Raw genomic sequence first — 5,744 nt, 5'->3', positions numbered from 1 at the left:
CCCAGGGGAAACAGCTGACACTCCCAACTACTAAATTTTTTTATTGGGACTCAATTTGCCGTCAGATAGCATATCACCCAGTTCTCATCCTATCAAGTCCCCCCTCAGTGCCCGTCACCCAGTCACCCCATCCCCCTGCCCACATCCCCTCCCACTACCCCTTGTTCGTTTCCCAGAGTTAAAGTCTCTCGTGTTCTGTCACCATCACTGATATTTCCCACTCATTTTCTCTCTCTTCCCCTCCATCCCTTTCCCTATTTTTTATATTCCCCAAATGAATGAGACCATATAATGTTTGTCCTCTGAATGACTTATTTCATTCAGCATAACACACCCTCCAGTTCCATCCATGTTGAAGCAAATGGTAGGTATTTGTTGTTTCTAATGGCTGAGTAATATTCCATTGTATACATAGACCACAGCTTCTTTATCCATTCATCTTTCAATGGACACCTAGGGGCGAGCTTTTCTTTTGTAGGAGAACTGAGATCAAGACATCCAGCAGAGGGAGCATCCCCAGCTTCAGTTGTGTTGAGTAGATTCTTGGGACTTGTGATTGAAATGGGTCACCTTTTCTAAATATTTGTAAATGATCACCACTGGGGGATAATCTCTACAGATTAATAACCTGATTCATAGGTAGGTCACATACACCTGTGAATGTGTTGATCTTCTGATTTTACAAGTTACTTCTCAACCATTGGGCTTCAACGATCTAGATATTCCAAAGCCCTGTTCTCTATTTATGAGTGTTCTCATCAGGGAGGAGAGGAAGCATTTTTCGCTCAGGCCCCAATCCTTGAGTTCCTTAGGGAAAAAAAGGAGGCAAAATTTTCTTCATGAATCTGTGACAAAACATCAGTGTCCTTCATGTGAGACCTGGCCTTCCCTTCAATCAATGAGCTTGAGACTTTAACTGGCTTAGGTCTAGGACCTGAATCAGAAGCAGTGACTTTAGGCTTCAGCTCCCCTGACCTAGAGTTTTGCAGTTACAGAGACAAAATACACTAAGAGTCTGCACATTGACTTAATTTCTACTAATATGTGCTTAAGCATCTACTGCCACAGATGGCTCTTTCTGACAACATTCTGTCCTTGTACATTGTGGAAATTGTACACCTTCTGCCTATGAAAGTTAGTATGACAAGCTGGTCTGTGCTACTCACTGACATCCCTGGTTCCAGGCATTATTCCCTGGAAAGCAGGCTCATGTGTAAGGTAGCATGGGGACAGTGGTTGAGGAATGTTCTTGAGATCAGCGTCTCTAAAGCAAGATTGGGCACATGAGGGAGTTGAGCAGGGATGCAGGACAACCAAAGCCTAAGCCGACCCCCCAGAGGGACCCAGAACTGGTAGGTCTCCAGAGAGGTTACAAATTGGGGCACATGAGCCAGACCCTTATGCAGGATTTTATCTTTTACCCCCTGCTGTACCTTTATTCATTCTTGATCCACCTTCAGAGAAGCTGACTTTTCATAATTGTTCCTAATTCCTCCACAGATATCCCCAGTTTGTTTTATTTTCGCTCTTTCTTGAAAGTATGAAGAGTCTATAACTTTATTTTTGCCATTACTCTAGAAATGTGTTTTATATTAGAGAAAGTTTTTAACTTTGTTATGGGAGAGAAAGAGATGTTTCACTTGTTTCAGGGAAGATTTCAACCTTGGGGATATATCCATCCCATGTGGGTATTTAAGGAGAATGCCAAAATGCCTGTAGACTGTGGAGGTGTCACCACTCTTGCAGAGACTGGGTACAAAGAACCACCCGGTAGAGGAGAAGCTCCGGTCCATATAAGCCAGGTGGCTGTCCCTGACCAGATGTGTTGACGACCCCATATGCAATTTCATGATGGAGTTTCCCAAGGACCACAGCCTCTTGGGTGTGGGTCTGTTCCCAGTTGGCTTTCATGTCCATACTTCATCCTCCACAGCAGCTGCCTGCAGCTCTTCAAGGTGGCCTGGAGGCCCAAGGTTGAGAAGGACTAGCCCATCAGGGTCTCCTTGTCTGATGGGAGAGATGAAGGGACCGCTCCCAATACCATTTTTAGGAGGGGGTTCCCAGGCTTCCCTCCACAGGTGTGATGCTTTGCTAGAGAAGCTCACAGAACTGAGAGAAACACCTATTTATGTTTACCAGTTTATTCAAGGATATGATCAAGATAGAGATGAAGAGCTAGATGGAGATACATAGGGTGAGGTCTGGGAGTGTCCTGTGTACAGCAGCTTCTGTCCTTGTGGAGATGGAGTGCATCTCTTTCTCTCTGTGGATTGTTCATCTGTGTGGAAGCTCTCTAAACCTTGCACTCTTGAGACTCGTGGAGGCTTGCTTACCTAGACATGATCGATTATTATCTATGTGTCAAGCTCCTCTCCCCTTACTGGATGGGAAATGGGGCAGCAAATTCCATGGTTCTAATCATGGTTTGGTCTTTCTGGTGACCAGTGCCCATCCTGGAGCCCATTCAGGGGCAATCTCACAGAATGAAAGATTCTCTAGAGCTTTTATCTCCTAGGAAATTATAAGCGTTTTAGGAGCTCTGTCAGGGGCTGGGAGCAGAGACCAATCTCTATATTTTCTCGTATGTCACAGACATAAATCAGAAATTCTGGAGGACCACCATTGTTTCAGAGGCTGGGGGAATTCAAGCAGGTTCTAAAGCCTTGCATCCTATCTAACTCCCACTCTGACCTCTAGGGTCTCCTGTGGGCTCAAGGACAGTGGACACGATGTGGATTTCATCCCAGCCTGGACGTCAGCCTGATATGGCTGCAAGTGTTCCTATCTGCAGCACTGACCCTTGTCCCACAGAGCTGCAGTTCTCATACAAACTTCCTCTGAGGGTGATTAGCTGCCCTAGGCTGCCTCCCCAGATTTTGGAGGCAATGCTCTGATTTTATGAAGATGGGGGTTTTTATTAGAATTACATGTTCAAGCACTTTTCTATGTTTTCCTTGAAGATTAGAGCCAATATACTTGGTTTCCTCCCTTTATATTTCTCTCCAAAGCAAGGTTCCAGGTCATTTTCCAGACTGCTGTTTCCTTATTTCCCAGTGGATACTCCCTGATGATTCTCATAAAGTACTGATGTGGAAGGCTCCTAGATTGTGGCTTTTAAATTTTCTTTTGTTTCATTTTACAGTGACCTAATCATTGTATAATGGAGGGGTTTGGAAATTAATGCTCTTAGGATTGTTTCCATGATCAGAAGAAAAGAGAATGAGAGCGAGATATGCTTTCCTGGATCTGATCTTCCTACCCTGTACTCATATCTCAATATTTTCTTCTGTAAGTTTAAAGTCGTGTTTTGAAAAGTGAGTTTCATGTATGAAGTAAGACAATTAAACTCATTTTTCCCCATACGGGGGTGACACATTGTCCCCAAATTATTTAAGTAGTTAATTCTTTCTCCAGAACACACACACACACACACACACACACACACTCACACACACACACACACAGACAGAAACATCTGAACTGAAATGACCACTAAAATCTATCCAAATGGTACACCACAGTTTGACTCAACAGAATGACACAACAAAGGTTCTCCTCTGAGCATTTCCATGACACTTAGGAAGGAGGCAAAATGTTCCTCTCCACATCAAGATAAATGGTCAGTTGTCAGGAGACTGAAAACAACTCAGATGTATCTGTAGTTTCCTCAGAGTGATGAAAAAGAACAGTACCAGTGAACATCATCTGAGCAGAAGGAGAGCAGGATGTGTATGTGGAATAAAGAGGTAAAGAAAAGATTTTGGAGGAGCAGATAGGCCAAGAGAAAAGTACATTTCTACCTGAAACTCTAGTATTTTGCTGTCAAGACCAGACTGGAACAATGCCTGAAGCTGCAAAATACCTGAGCTTTGCTCTCTCTTTCAATGCTGGATGGAGGAGAAAACAAGCAGAGATGGAAGGGAGAGAGCAAGTGGTTGAGGGAAAGACTATACTCTGTGTTAAGCAATCTAGCAGATTGATCATTAGGAGGATTCCAGAAAAGAATGTGGAGAAAACCTTGAACACCTGAAATTGTCCACAGTCTTTACTCTCTCTTCCACTCTTATCCCAGCAACTAAGTTCTCAAGGATTCATTAATCACAACCTATGAGCACACTCAGGCTCAATTCTTGGTGGTGCTGGGGGAAGGTAATGATGCAATGTACCCGGATAGTTGGGGAGAAATGAAGAGGAACTCAAGTCTATAACATTTTGATAAATAAAAAATTTGGTTGATCAAACACATAAAAATAAATAATGTCCAAGGAAATGACATTTCAGTGAAGGGCTATGTTTACTGAGAATAGCCAACGAGAAGGGGCAGCAATCCACAATGCTACAAGGTTTTACAGAAGTCGCTTCTACTGTAAGGTGGTCCAGCCACCAGTCCTTGATTTTCCATATCTCTCAATGATTTCGCAGTGTTTAATCTGCAGCCTCTAGAGTTATGTATGTGTCAAGATCTCAGTGTGTAAAGTGGCAGCAGAACCCTTCAAGTCCTCCCGCCCTCCGGCCCCGAAATAAAGGGACTAGCAGGATCTCCTTGTGTCAGAAAAGCAGGAAGAATTTTTATTGCAAAGAACAAAATTTCAGTAGCAGTAGAGTTGGAGGATAAGCAGTAGGGGTGTAGTGGGGAAGTCTTCCAGGTCCTAATTCTAAGCAAGTGTTTGTAATGCCTTTGTCCTTGGACCTCTGTGAGGTCAAATATAATCTGTCATACCTTCTTTAAGAATGTTTTTAAAAACAAAAAATAATAGAAAACCATAGGAATAGTAAGGAGACTAATTATATTCAAATATGAATATCAAAACACTTAAAAACTGTGACATAGTAATGTATTCTTTATTAATGCATGAAATAAAAGGTCCAGCTGCAAAAATAAAATTACTGTGTGTACAGACATTATCCAGTGTATAAGGAGACAAGTCACAGACTGGTAGAAAATATTTGCAAAAACACCTATGACAAAGGCTGTTACCTAAAATTTACAAAGAACACTTAAAACTCAACAATAAGAAATAATCCAATAAAAATGAGCAAAGATCTGAACAGACACCTCATCACAAAGGAGAAGACAGATATGAAACAAGACACAGAAAAGATGTTCCAACATTGTGTGTTGTTAAGGAAATACAAATCAGAGATGCTATTCCACACTTATTGTTGTGGCCAAAATCTAGAACACAGCTCCAAATGCAGGTGAGCATGTTGAGGGACTCAAACAGGCATTCCCTGCTGCTGGAAATGCAAAAAAGGAGCAGCCATTTGGTAAAACAGTTTGGCATTTTCTTACAAAACTAAACATACTCTTATCACACAATTCAGCAATCAGACTTTTCGATTTATCCTATGGAGTTGAAAACTGATGTCTACAGAAAAACCTGCACACCAACATATATACAGATTTCTTCATAAGTGTAATCCTTGTTGTAACTCAGATATTCTTCTGAAGGAGAATGGATAAATAAACTATGATGCATCCAGACAATGAAAACCTATTCAGCTCAAAAAGGCATAATCTACTGTCCATGGAAACAGCAAAATGTTGAGCGGTTGCCAGGGGCTAGAGGGGAAGAGGGATGAATAGGTGAAATGGACAGGTAATGGACATGACTTTAGATGAGGACAGATATAATATTTGATCATTGTTTTAATTGAGATCTACTCAAAGCACACATTTGAACAGAATATAAATTCAGATTCCTTTACAGGTATGACCATGTTCGGTAAAAAATAATGTATTT

At 41.8% G+C, this 5,744-nt stretch overlaps 1 gene segment (V, D, J or C); it reads right to left on the bottom strand.

Moving 5' to 3' along the window:
• LOC608379 overlaps nt 1-5,744 on the bottom strand; it is a 345,452-nt gene that overhangs the window by 134,050 nt on the left and 205,658 nt on the right.

This window comes from Canis lupus, chromosome 17 (assembly GCF_011100685.1).
Source record: "Canis lupus familiaris isolate Mischka breed German Shepherd chromosome 17, alternate assembly UU_Cfam_GSD_1.0, whole genome shotgun sequence".
NCBI classification, from domain to species: Eukaryota; Metazoa; Chordata; class Mammalia; order Carnivora; family Canidae; genus Canis; species Canis lupus.
This window is presented reverse-complemented; position numbering and strand designations above follow the sequence as displayed.